The sequence below is a fragment of the Perissodus microlepis genome, chromosome 6 (genome assembly GCF_051167445.1).
Source record: "Perissodus microlepis isolate ML-2025 ecotype Zambia chromosome 6, ASM5116744v1, whole genome shotgun sequence".
Classification (NCBI taxonomy): Eukaryota; Metazoa; Chordata; class Actinopteri; order Cichliformes; family Cichlidae; genus Perissodus; species Perissodus microlepis.
Window position 1 is genome coordinate 13,663,603 of NC_140466.1, and position 14,546 is coordinate 13,678,148.

Genomic DNA, 14,546 nt, shown 5'->3' on the forward strand with positions numbered 1-14,546 from the left:
GGTGTAATACACCGCTTTATTTTTAGTTTACACAGGTATTTATTTTTGTTTACCCTGAAGAGCGAGTGGTTTAACAGGGAGATGACCTCTGTAGGATATATTTCGTCATGGGTATATACAGGAACTCTACTTTGTCTTTCATCGCAGTTATCTGGTGAAAGCTATGTCAGTTCGTTCAGTTTGCTTAGCTTGGCAGAAAAAAAGATAAAGTAGTTTCTCCCTTGGAGTTTATTTCACAGTGGGCTACGTGGGCTGTAGTGCTCTATGCCATTTCTGATGAATTTGTAATGAAAGGTGAACATAATTAAGTTACTTGATACATTTGAAGAAATGTGGTTGACATTTTTTTTTTTTTTTTTTTTTTTTGTTAAAGCCAAAGTTATCAACAAAAGTATAGTCTTGAGTCTTGTGTTACTGCAAACGGGCAGAATTAAAGCAAGCTTTATGAATTAATTAGAAGAAGATGAGAATGAGTTACATTTTCCTTTGTTCTGCTCTTCTAATGATGTAAGAATATCTCTATTTATTGAAAAATCTTAAAAATCACCAGGTGTTTTGATGTGCTGATGATGACTGAGTGAAACACTTGTTCAATAATTTCGGTGTTTATAAGTTAGCTGCCTTTGTTTCCAAAGCTTGGAAAAGCTGTCAGGTAACATTATTTCTTCAGTATGTCATAGTGCTACTCTGGCTCTGGTTTCTTATTAACGGTGTATTGTAAATCTCTGAGAGCTGGGGCCTATTACTTTATGCGTGACACAATTCTTAGGTTGATCAACTATTCAAAATCAGTCAAATGATTTGTTGATTTTTATCTGGCATGACTGCTGAAGGCAAGAAGGGAATTTAAACTATTTGACCGTGATGAGATGTTTTTACCTTTATTTAGTGTCACTGTTCAGCACTGTAGCATGTAGGGGTGGGGGAAAAATTCGATACTGTGTAGTATCGTGATATTTTGTTTGCTAATAATGTATCGACACAGGGACAGCAGAAATCGATATTTTGATATGTTGCTCTGACTTCAGAGCATGTTGATCCTTTTTCTGAGCAAGAATCCTGACATTCCTTCACTGTCCAAATGTGTTTAACTTTTTTTTTTTTGGCAGCAATAAACATGACAGTTTACTTATTTTAATTTAAGACATGTTTTATTTTAATCAAGTTTAAAACTTTTTTAATGTAAAATTATATTTTGTTTTAATTTACTTTCAAATTCTTCAGTTGCTGAAGGGGCTGAATAGTTTTCATAAATTGCATAGTTCAGAATAGCTATAATTGTACCAGATGGTTGCATTCAGTTAAGTTGGACTAGACTGTAATACAAACCGTTCAAGTTTGTCAACAATAAAACTGACTCAAATGAGAGAAAGACTGAGTGTGAGACTTTTATATTAGATAAAATGAATATTGATAAAGTTTACCTTTATGTACAGAATTTGAATATCGCAAAATATTTTTAAAAATTGCAATAATATCGTATCATGCGTTAAGTATTGTGATAATATCGTATCGTGAGTTGTATGGTGATTCCCACCTCTAGTAGCATGTCTATGGCTGTGGAGTCATTGGTTGCACTCATTAAGTGCAGTTTGCTACGGGGAACAACAAGCTTATTCATACAGAACAGGGTATAGTTGTACCGAAAAGACAAATCGGTACTCAAAGATTTACCCAGCTGTTCTTCCTGCTTGCCTCTTCTCTGTGGTGGTTAGTGAGAGGAACTTTTTTTTTTTTTTTTCTCCTCAGACTTGCCTCCCAAGGTATTTTGGACTTGGGAGTTTTTGTTGTAACACTTAGAATGTATGAAGCAGAGGGAGTTGCATTAAATGATGGGTCCATTTTTATCTCAGTATTGGAGGAACAAAAAGGATCCTGAGGGGATTGAGGGATAAATAAGGTACATATTTACCTATTGGTGGGAAGGCTTGAATAAATGTTCACTGGACTTGAGCTTGTTAATTTCAGAATTTACACATGCTCTTAAATTAAAGGGTTGCAAGAGAATATACATTCTAAGTTTAGCCCTTACAAACTTAACACCACAAGTAGGTAATTACATTTTTTTTACTATGTTATTCAAATGTCTGTCTTTTGAGCCTTCTAAAAAGACTAATAGTTTATGACCAAGATTGAATTTGTCAAGAATTTTCATGCACTAAGACTCAAAGCTTTCTTTTCATGTAAAGATTCTCTCCCTCTTCACAATCTGTTTACTCAAGTGGTGAAGATAAAATTAACGAGCTGCAGAGGAGTAAGAAGTTAAAATCTAAAAACATATTTCTTCCCCAAGATATTAATGCTTCTCTGCAAACTTTCCGTCATTTTAGTTAAAGAGGAGATGCAAGTGCTATCCCAATTTATTCCACAGGCTCTTAAAAAATCTTGCAAATGATGAAACAGTAGTTATCCAGTATGCTAGTGAAGGTGGTGCGGTAGGCAGAACAAAGAATCATACTGCAGTTCAAGTAATGAATCAGTTGCGTAATACAGACCTCTACAGTTCTTAAAGTTATGATCTTACATTGAAAGTTTAGAAGTAAATAAAGAACACTCCAGCTGTAAATGGCACTTTAATATCACAAGGTCAATTTGAATATTTGTTAGAAAAACATCCTAGATTTCCAATTCTCTTATACATTGCCCAAGATTGATCTAAGTTGTGTGGGGGCCTGTTCCAGGATCTCCTGTTGTGTCAGTAGGCTCTCCTTTTTTGTGTAAATTAATATCTGTGAGTGAGATCAAAGATACTAATCTTATGTCCAATGGAAGTCATGAGTTTATATGTGAATGTTCCCCATAAACAGGAGTTGGAAGGCCCTACATTATAATTTGAATGCAAGGGAAGAGGGAACTTTAGCAACAGAATTGCTGATAAAGTTAGTAGAAATAGTTCTCACTAAGAATCTTTTTAGATTTGAGTTTTTGTTTTTCCCCCCTATAGAAGCAAAGGGTCTCAGTGGGTAGCCCTGTCAGTCCTAGTTATGTGAATTTATTCATGGGGAAACTTGAACTTGATCATGTTGATCATGATCATACCTCTCCTTTATTAACTTTTGGTTCAGATATATTTATGACATATATTTATATTTATTGGCACTGTTGAGGATCTAAATAGATTTAACTCAAGGTTACCTAGTTTTACATTTATAACAGAGGTCAATTGTGAGGTTTCATTTTAAATGTGAGAATGAATAAATCAGAACTAATACAAACTATTATTTATTAAAAGTGGGCTGATAGGATTTTTTTTTCTTCCATTATTCAAGATATCATCCATTCTCTTTGAAGAAGAGATTACCGTATAGTCAGCTGTTGTGGATAGAAAGGATGTGCAGTTTCGAGGAGGAGTTAGAGAAAAAAGCTAATGCTTTGTATTCTTGTTTCTGGGAACAAAATTTTTTAATTGTTTCTCTCTCTAGGGTTAGAAAAATAGATAACTTTTAACTTTTACTTTTTCACTCTTATAAATGTGGGGAGAAAATATTGGCATATTTTGTATGATCTCCCTGCTGGTTGGAAAGTGTTAATCATCTACCCACAAAGTGTTCTACTAAATTGAGAGATAATCTTGTAACGACAGACTTATCTGTTGAACCGACACATTTTTTTAAAAAATTCTCTTCTCTCTGGAAATTTTCCTTGTTGAACTGTAATGCCATTATTGAAGGGGATGATTTATCACACTGACATATAGGTAAAAAAAAAAATTCAAGTGAGTGGTAGAATCGCTTGTAGGACCAAACCTGTAGTAAAAGTATGGATTTTGTTATGTGGAGAAGATGAAGAGCAAATTTACAGTTACAATTTCTGAGCACAAGATTAATATCAGAAATAATGATTGAGTAGTCAAAACATTTTCAATAAGCTGGACACAGCATCGGTGGTGCATGGTTCATGGGTATTGAAGCAGTTGTGCCATTGAATAGTGGTAATAGATAGTGGAAGCTGCTCGGATATATCATCTGCAAACGGTGGTCTGGGCAGTGCTTTGGTGAATGAGCTTCCTGCTTGTTGTCCTGGGTTCCCCCCCCCCATATGTGGATGGTTTTACATGGACTTGTGTGGTCTTCAGACAGAATTCCAGGAATGTGAAACCTTGGAGAGACTTTATCCTGATAACAAACACATTCTGTGATCATTACAAGGAAGTATGTGTTTGGGGGAGGGGGGGAGAGAGAAATTGAGCTTCACATATAGAATGACCAGAATTTCTGTTCTTACAGTGATGACCAGTGACGTAAAAGGCTTGAGCATGCATCGCTCACCGTACACAAGTGTTTAGCTGAGACCACCCTTGGTTTAAGTGATCGAGACTGCAGGAATTTAGAATTAACGTTGCAAACTAGTCCACCATTATTCTGTCTGTTCTATAGTCTCTGTAGTTTTTCAATGTTTTTTGTTGTTATTAGGTCATTAAGTTGTTATTAAGTATTTTTATTTTTTTTACAACAGACAAGGAATAACATAATTTAAACATAAAGCTACCAGGTCAGTGCTTACCATACCAAAATAATAGTATAAAAATTTCAAAGATGAAATTCTTTTACATACATCCTCAGAGGGAACAAAAAAAAAGAGCGACAAAAACAGCCACAACAAATAAGGGAAAGGAAGTCGGTCACCAGTGTTTCTCGGAATAGCAGTTCACGGCATCTACAGTCCCAGGATTTCTTGAAGTTTTCTGTATTGTTATTTAGCTTGGCCAGCATGTTTTCAAATGACACTGTTTCCAGCATGAATTCCAACCAGTTTTAAATATCCAGAGCAGAAGTGGTTTTCTATAATCTGAGGATTACTCTGGCAGCCTTGACCAATCCCACCTGCGTCACTGTACTTTGGTGCTTTGAAATATTAGGTATTATTGTCTGATCCTGCAATAGTCTTGGTGACATGGGTATCACCGTGCCCAGCCACTTTCCTATGTGCTGTAATACTATTTTCCAAAATGGGAAAATGTGTTAACAGTCCCAGGTCATATGTATAAAGGTTCCTGGTTCTGCTTGACATTTCCAACATAAATTATTGGAAAGTAGACCCATTCCATTAAGCCTAGACTCTTTAATGTGTTTGCCATTATTTAACACAATTTCAACCATTCATCATCATTAATACTACAGCCAAGGTCCTTCTGACAGATAATCCTTACACCTTTACAGACATCCTTTTGTATGCCAATAAATAATTTGTAAAATGTGGGTGCTTTGTGTTCTATACTTTTACAAACATAAAAACCAACAACGTAAAACTATAGGGATGCAACAGGGAACATGTTGCCGCTTTATAGTCCTTTATTAACTACTACTTATCTATTATTTAAAGTTGGTCCGTGAGGCTTATTGAAAATCGTGCTTAGGCAAAACAACCACCTGAGTCCCAAAGCATAGAACCAGCATGAATTTTACCTTGTGTTTGAGGAATATACACTTCCTATGATAATACATCTTCTCTAATTGGCTTCTTCCAGAAAAGTTTCAGCCTCTGTGCTATCTCAGATTGTATTTCTATTTCCTTTCCAAGTGAAGACGAGTGTTGCCGGGAACACCAGAAGGTGTTTCTTTACAACGTTGAAAGCTCTCCGCTTTTCCACAAGCTCCTTCATCAGATCCTCAAAGAAGGATAGTTTGCAGCCTTCCCATTCTAACTCCCGTTTCTCTTTGGCCATCTGTAGTACCTTATCAAGCCGATGAGCACAGAAACTGCATTGGGATGGTTTGGGGTGGTTTGTTCATATCTAGTTCAGGTGCCACCAGGCGATCCTCTCCACATACTGAGCCATGGTCACCCTTTCTTATTTGCCTTCTTTCAGCCCCACCATTCTCACATTATTCCCCCAGCTCCGGTTCTCCAAATCCTCCATATGTGCCCAGAGCGTCACCAGTTTCTTCTCACACAGTTTTGCCCAGTATTATTTAAATACTTTTCGCTGAGTCTTTAAGCTCTTTGCAATGTCGCACTCGTCTTTCGTATTTTTTCATAAAGTCAGAATTGTTTTGTTTTTTTTTCCCATCAGTACAGCTTGAGTCCTCCAGAGGGCTCGGAGTCACTGAAATATTTTCAAGCGTCGGGCTGGTCCTCGTTGTTAGCTCGCGTCTCATTCTCGCATCTTTGAAAAAGTTAGCCTTACTGTTACTCAACATTTCTCTGGGAGACTGCAAATATCTGGCCACTTATGAACGTCTTACGTTTTAACGCATCAAAAGTACTTATACCTCTCAACCTGTCAGGGTATATATTTCCAGTTTATGTGAAAAAAGGGTTGGTACTTCTGGGAGCTCTTCTAGTGTGCTGCCATCTTCCTTGGCTCCCTAGTTTTTCACAGTTTTAGCAAAAATGGGAAATTGGCTGAGCAAGGTTGTATCTAAAGAAGTTAAGTAAATAATTATAAATTTATTTAATTTATTGGTTTCATCCTCAGTTTCCAAATCTATTTATGAGCTAGTGCCCAGTGATTTGCAGCATTAAAATTTGAATTAAAAAAATTAAACCTACCTTTGGCACAGCTGGGCTTTTTAAAAATTGCATAGTTGTGGATTTTCACAAAAATCTTTCTTGTGGCTTCTTAATACCTTTATTAAATGCTGTAAATGGTAATGCTTCAAAGCTTTTTTGTTTTCTTAATGTGGTTTGTTTCTTAAAGTACTGTGCCAGGACTAATCATTTTGGTAACTTGCTAAATAATAAGGACAGGGAACAGCCAGAGGCTCACAGGTCTTGTATTTGTAACTCTATACAGATGTTTAAAAAAAAAAAAAGAAAAAAAAAAGATTGTAGGTGATGATATTGCTGCAAAGCTCAACTGCAGCCATGTCTTATTCTGTCCGTGTTTCTCACAGTAATGTAAAGTTGAACTGATTTTGTTTTTAAATTCTCCTCCACCAAAGTAAGTGTTTTTCTGGTCATGAGTCACAGAGACGGCTGAATTTGAAGTGTGCTCTGATCGTTATCCACACTCATTAGGATCCCCTCTTGCGGCAGCACTGATTTAGAAATTACAAAGGGTGAACTCCCCCACACTGCAGGATTTTGAATTGTGACAGGATTCATCCCCAGTTATGTCATCCCACACTGCATTTAAATGGCACCATGAAATTTCTCACATTTTCAGAGCTGCTTCTTACATTTATCTGCGACAGTTACTCTTTGATGCTTCAGTTAATTAGAAAATCAGCCTACTTTTAGTTTACTGGTAGGCAGTATGTTGTAGTGTTCCCACAGAGCATGGAAAAGAAAGTAATCTTGGATTTTGAGTACTGGTATTCCAAACACTGCAGGGTTGCAGGCACTTGTGCTGACCTTCACTTACCCTGGTCTCCTGCGAAGAATGAGTTGGTGGGTGATTTGAACTTAATAAGAACAGAACTTGGTTTTCCTTTATCCAGTGGAACATGGAGTTCCTCATAGGTGACTGACACGAGATGTACAAGGGGATGAATCCATCTCTCAAATATGGCCTCTTGGCTGCATTAAACCGGGAGGAAGGGAGTCTGTCTATGTGATCCATTTCCTCCATCAGCCTCCAACTGGCATGCAGCAAGCAGGGAAGGACCGGAAGAATCATCTCAGGATTTTTCCCATTCAGTATGAGCGTGTGATACTAGGCTGTATATTTTTCATCTACAGTCATGCCTTGTGTTTGTGTCCCTCTCTTTCTGACATTTTGGGAAAGCAATGCTGATGCTTTCTTGTTTGTTCGTGTGTGTGTGCTGAGGTTGGGGTGGGGTGGGGAGGTGGGTAGCTAGGAAGCTGGTGATTAAGATAAAGATCCAGCCTCAGTTCCAGACTCTGCATTACCACAGGGCAGACTGTATTTCAGGGAAATTATCGGGGACCACTGTCTCAGTATTCATCATCAGCACTCAGGAAACACATCTGTGTGTCAGCTTGTTTGTGTGTTAAACACATTTTTTTCTTTTTTTGGTTCTATACTTGCATGCACTTCTGTGCACAGTTGAGCTTCCACAGGATGTACTGTCAGCACGCAGTGCTGAACTAAATTAGGTGTGATGGCTTCCTGAAATTTAGGGAATGAATGTCACAAAGAGAGTGGACGTTAGTGATAGTGAAAAACTGACCGGCATTGTCAAATTTTAAGTTATATTTTCCTTTTGGATTTGCTCATGTTAGTGTGTTGGACTAAGATTATGATTAAAGGTGTATTAATCTTTTTAATGGCAAATTTTAACTTTAACTACTTTTCTTAAGTAATGATTTTTTTTGTTGGCTTAATCAAAGGGTTTTTCCTGCATAGAAAATGTTTTTGCACTCACAAAAGAAGTTTATTGTTGCTTAAGTATAGTAGACATTTTTATTAAGTATTAGTAATTGGCAGTAAAAGCAAAGTAAAAATCAAACAAAGTAATAGACTGCTTTAATTCAGATCAGTGTCATGTATGTCTATTCACCCACCAGAGACCCATTTTGAGACAGGCAAAACCCTAAATAAAATTTTCATTTTGGCTTGATCTTTTCTTTTATATTGAATGTAGCTGGTTGTCAAATTTAGTCAAAACATTGCTAGAGCCTAGTACCAGCGGGCTTGGGCGATGTATGTACCTGGTGGTGTAATTTATTTTTGGGACTGTAAATTGTGTAATTTTTGAGTGCCTCTTTTTTTCTCCCCTTTAAACAATACAGTTTTGACAGTTGAAATGTGGAATAGAGTAAGTGATTATGATTCATCAGCACACAATCCATGTGAGTCATATAGTGATGTGTTCGGTATGTTCCTTTCTGCTTTATGTAAGCCTGGCACCAGCAGACTGTGCAGTCTGACCCAGATATGAAATAATTAATAGGCACTGCCTAAAATTTCCTTCCTCTAGAATACTGGGCTGTTCTTAAAATTATAACACATGTTTTCACAAATTTATGCAATCGTCCACTCAACAAGAAGAAATAATAGGCTAAAAATATTTGCTTAACATTTGTGCTAATAACCTTTATGATTAAGGCATGTGGTGTGCTATCTACATAGGTTGCTCACATACCTTAACAATCCAGGCATTCAGATAAGTAAGCTTTAGCTGTTATGAATGCAGCACCACATCTCCACCCTACTGCTTTGAAAAAGCAGTTTTATATCTGGAGCTCTGCATGCAACTTGTTTTACTAGTCCACTGCCTTTTTGAATGATCGGTGTTTGAGTTTTCTTAGCAAACATTAACAAAAGAATGATGCTCATTTCAATTCTGGTGGCTGTGGTTCAGGAGGTAGAGCAGGTTGCCTACTAATTGGAAGGTTGGTGGTTCAATCCCATACCAAGGGATCCTTGGGCAAGAGACCGAACCCTAGGTTGCTCTCTGTGTTCATCAGATTGTGAATGTGTATGTGAATACTAAATAGAATACATTAGGCATAGAAAAAAAGTGCTTGCATGAATGTTGAATGAATGAATGGGTGAATCAAGTGATTTTAGTGCTCAAGCAGAGTAGAAAAGCACTATATAAGAACCGGCCCATTTACCATTTGTTCTGGCTTAAACATTTGCACTCAATCTGTTAAGAAAAGGCACAGGAGTCATTGTCTGTTCCTACATCATCTTATGCCACTTCTTTTATCTCCTATAACCTCTCTTGTTCTTTGTCCTCTCCAACAACCCCTTCTCTTGCTAAATACTGTCTGATTTATTTTTTTGTAAATATTTTTTTCCGTTCATCATCAAGCCATGTTTTCTGTGAAGCACTGAGTTTTAATTCCCAGAATTGGGGATATTTCTAAAGATCTGAATCTCAGTAAGGCGTTTCTTAGCATGGTGGTCTTGAATGACTTCCAAAGATTAAAATCCTATGTTAAGAACCACCACTAGAAATATTTAAAGGCTGATATAAGAAAGTTTAGTAATGTGTGTGTCCTCACATAAAATGCTGTGTTCAGCGTCTTTGACAATAGTTGTACTCTTACGCTAATGAGATAAAGCAGCTGGACAGGATTTTTCTAGTCTGTTTTGGTTGTTTGTCTTAACTGGATTGTCAAGGCTAAAGAAACAAATACAGGGAGTGCAGAATTATTAGGCAAATGAGTATTTTGTCCACATCATCCTCTTCATGCATGTTGTCTTACTCCAAGCTGTATAGGCTCGAAAGCCTACTACCAATTAAGCATATTAGGTGTTGTGCATCGCTGTAATGAGAAGGGGTGTGGTCTAATGACATCAACACCCTATATCAGGTGTGCATAATTATTAGGCAACGTCCTTTCCTTTGGCAAAATGGGTCAAAAGAAGGACTTGACAGGCTCAGCAAAGTCAAAAATAGTGAGATATCTTGCAGAGGGATGCAGCAGTCTCAAAATTGCAAAGCTTCTGAAGCGTGATCATCGAACAATCAAGCGTTTCATTCAAAATAGTCAACAGGGTCGCAAGAAGCGTGTGGAAAAACCAAGGCGCAAAATAACTGCCCGTGAACTGAGAAAAGTCAAGCGTGCAGCTGCCAAGATGCCACTTGCCACCAGTTTGGCCATATTTCAGAGCTGCAACATCACTGGAGTGCCCAAAAGCACAAGGTGTGCAATACTCAGAGACATGGCCAAGGTAAGAAAGGCTGAAAGACGACCACCACTGAACAAGACACACAAGCTGAAACGTCAAGACTGGGCCAAGAAATATCTCAAGACTGATTTTTCTAAGGTTTTATGGACTGATGAAATGAGAGTGAGTCTTGATGGGCCAGATGGATGGGCCCGTGGCTGGATTGGTAAAGGGCAGAGAGCTCCAGTCCGACTCAGACGCCAGCAAGGTGGAGGTGGAGTACTGGTTTGGGCTGGTATCATCAAAGATGAGCTTGTGGGGCCTTTTCGGGTTGAGGATGGAGTCAAGCTCAACTCCCAGTCCTACTGCCAGTTTCTGGAAGACACCTTCTTCAAGCAGTGGTACAGGAAGAAGTCTGCATCCTTCAAGAAAAACATGATTTTCATGCAGGACAATGCTCCATCACACGCGTCCAAGTACTCCACAGCGTGGCTGGCAAGAAAGGGTATAAAAGAAGAAAAACTAATGACATGGCCTCCTTGTTCACCTGATCTGAACCCCATTGAGAACCTGTGGTCCATCATCAAATGTGAGATTTACAAGGAGGGAAAACAGTACACCTCTCTGAACAGTGTCTGGGAGGCTGTGGTTGCTGCTGCACGCAATGTTGATGGTGAACAGATCAAAACACTGACAGAATCCATGGATGGCAGGCTTTTGAGTGTCCTTGCAAAGAAAGGTGGCTATATTGGTCGCTGATTTGTTTTTGTTTTGTTTTTGAATGTCAGAAATGTATATTTGTGAATGTGGAGATGTTATATTGGTTTCACTGGTGAAAATAAATAATTGAAATGGGTATATATTTGTTTTTTGTTAAGTTGCCTAATAATTATGCACAGTAATAGTCACCTGCACACACAGATATCCCCCTAAAATAGCTAAAACTAAAAACAAACTAAAAACTACTTCCAAAAACATTCAGCTTTGATATTAATGAGTTTTTTGGGTTCATTGAGAACATGGTTGTTGTTCAATAATAAAATTATTCCTCAAAAATACAACTTGCCTAATAATTCTGCACTCCCTGTACAAACAACTGCTTAAAAGCTACTTTTCATAACACTGGTGACAGGAAAGGGGAAAAAAGTTTATTCTGTGTAGTCCTTATTTTTGCCTTCAGTGATTCATAAATTTGCCTAGAACTTACTGTTGATGCATAGGAAGGGTGCTTTCACAGCACATGTGTTAAAGAATAGCACCTTGATGCAATCAGTAGATGCAGATGTGTTTGATCAAGAACATCAAACAACCACAAAAATGCAAGTCATGCTTCCGTAGAATTTCAGCATAAATTTGAAATTGTATTTCATTTGATGACCATTCTTAATCTCAAATTAAGAAATGGGCACCAATGCACCAATTCTTCAGCAAAATGTTTTGGTGAAGTTTGTAAATCTGTGTATTTGCCCAAAAAATACAAATACATGCGGGGGGGGGGGGATTCAAAAAGGTCTATGGCCACCCACATCTGTGCAGTTCCTCTTTCTAAGATTGTAGACAAGAAAAAAATATTGCACAATTAAATGCGTTGTATTTATTTATTTTTTGTTAGAGGAAATTGCCCAGACTTTTCAAAGAAGTACAAGTCTTCTTGTCGATGCCAATCTTCTGTGCATTTATGCAGCATAGATTCCAAGTGAACTAGAAAGTAGATTAAGAAGACTATGCGTCCATGTTGTCTGCAGCGGTCCGTGTGCATGTCCAATATGAAGCAAATGTGTGACTGTGTGTGTCTGCATGTCTGCTTGATCTTGCCTGTAGCGCCTCGGTCACTTTGCTGTGGTTAGATTTTGTAGTGCAGCACCGAGATCCGTACCCAAACTTCCTCCAGCTCTGTTTAGTCTGCATTACTAGTATATACTTCAATTGACCACACACACTACACAGGTTCTATACACCCATTTACCGTTTACATGGCCCTCATCATCATATGGAAATGTTTATATCTACTCCAAAATGCGGCTGCTCCAGCTGTATTTATCATTTCTGTTATTAGAAGACGTCATTTTTCAGATCGTAATTACTTGTGATAATCCAAACATCAAATATTAATGTACTGGTTTCCCTTTCAATATAAACCAATTATTCAGCTCAAAGCTAAAATGAGCAAAAACTTTTGCTGGAAATTACAAAACATGTTGTTTTATTTCAAAGGTTTTTTTTTTCCACCAGAGATTTACTTTTAAGCTCCAGAAGGTGAGGATTGTAAAATTCCTAAATCCTCATTTAGTCTGCATTTGTGAGATATTTTGGTTTTTTGTTTTGTTTTGGGTTTTTTTTTTTTTCTTTCATGGCAAAGAATGGTATCTGCAGTCTGATTTTTTTTTTTTTTTTTTTTTTTTTTTTTTTTTCTCTTTTTGTTTTGTTTTGTTTTTCCTCTCTCTGTTGAATGATATCAGATAAGGCTATCTTGAGCTGAAAGTCTAACATTTTTTCAGCTCTGCTGTTTTACTACTGAATGTTATATGACATGTGGAACTCTAGTGACATGGTTTTTATTCAAGTGTACCTGTTATGCTCATAACTCCATATCATTATTCTTTGACTCTTTTTGAGTAGTTTTAAGATTCACAGCATAAAGTAATGTATAATTAGCTTGTACTGGGGATTTTTGGAGCTTTGAAGTTAATCTTCTGTCATTTCAGCTCCTATATCTTTAAGGTCAGGCGTACTGTAAAACTCCTTTCCTCTAATTGTCTTTCCTCGCAAACACCAGGTTGGTGATTCTTAGTTAGGCACTTCATGTATGTCTAGGAGTAGAAAGAGCAGTTGGAAACTGAGCATTTAGAGCAGTCTGATGGCTGAGATTTTGTCTGATAGTTACATTTTTATTATTAGTGATTGTATAGTCATTATTGACATCATTATTTGAAGCTTTGCTCATATTTCCTATAAGCATCTGCCATTGTAACTGTATATGACAAAGTGGAATAATAATGAGTGGATGAACTTGGACCTATTTTATTTTTCCATTACTTTGCAGACAATGAGCCAGAGTCAGTGCAGTATTAATCTTACCCATGGACTAACTGCCCTCTGGTGCAGCTGTCCTATCACTAAAATGATAACACAGTGTTATCGTCTTGGTTAGTTTTGAATTTCATGATGTAGCGTGGACAGCACTTTGTCAGTAGGCTGGTGGTTGGAGTGTAAGTGAGTAGGGCTGTTCAATATAACAATATATATCGGATGACGATATAAAAACATCTATCGTTTCATTTTACGCTATCGTTTGTTTTGTGGTGTCGCAAAATAAACTGTTTACAGCAATATTTTTTGTTATCATGCATCGGTTAAAACATTCGACTTCAGGTACACGACGCCCAGCTGGAAACACTTCACGCAAGTCGAGCTGCCCGAGATTCACAGAATTTTCAGAAAATGTAAAATTTTTGTGATTTATATCCTATCGGGACGATAGATGTCTTATATCGGGATATGAGATTTTGGTCATATCGCACAGCCCTATAAGTGAGGATAAATGAAAAGCCGCACTTTTACTTTTTCCTGGTCAGCTTAAAAAAATATAACACTTGGTTGTTATTGGTTGTTTTGAATTTCAGCATTACAGACACGGACTCTTGGGGATGTAATTTCTAGGGGTACAACGATACACAAAATTCACGGTTCGGTTCGGTACTTTGGTGTCACGGTTCGATATTTTTTCGATACAAAAAAATGTTCATGCCTTTTTAATTTGTCATTTATTAAAATTATAAATATATATTTTAACTCAAAAGTACAGTTTTTAAATTTAATGTTGCTGAAACATCAAAGTAATAAAAAAATAAATCTATCTGATGGAGAAATCACTCATCTTTGGAAAAGAGAGTTTATTACAGAGAAATGGCTCTTTCCAAAATAAAAGCTATACTATATGCTTCTTCTGGGCTATATTCTCAGCAGCATATTAAACATATCAGGTCCCCATAAGGAGAATCATGTGCTAACGGCTGTCTAAATGACTCGGGTAAAGTTTGTAGCATGCGTGCTTGTTGTTTTTGTCTGCTTCCACTTG

General features: G+C 37.3%; 1 protein-coding gene across 2 annotated transcripts in view; it reads left to right on the forward strand.

Annotated features, from left to right (window-relative positions):
- Positions 1–14,546, forward strand: part of LOC146385262 (E3 ubiquitin-protein ligase SMURF2-like) — a 67,910-nt gene that overhangs the window by 1,083 nt on the left and 52,281 nt on the right. The window lies entirely within an intron of this gene.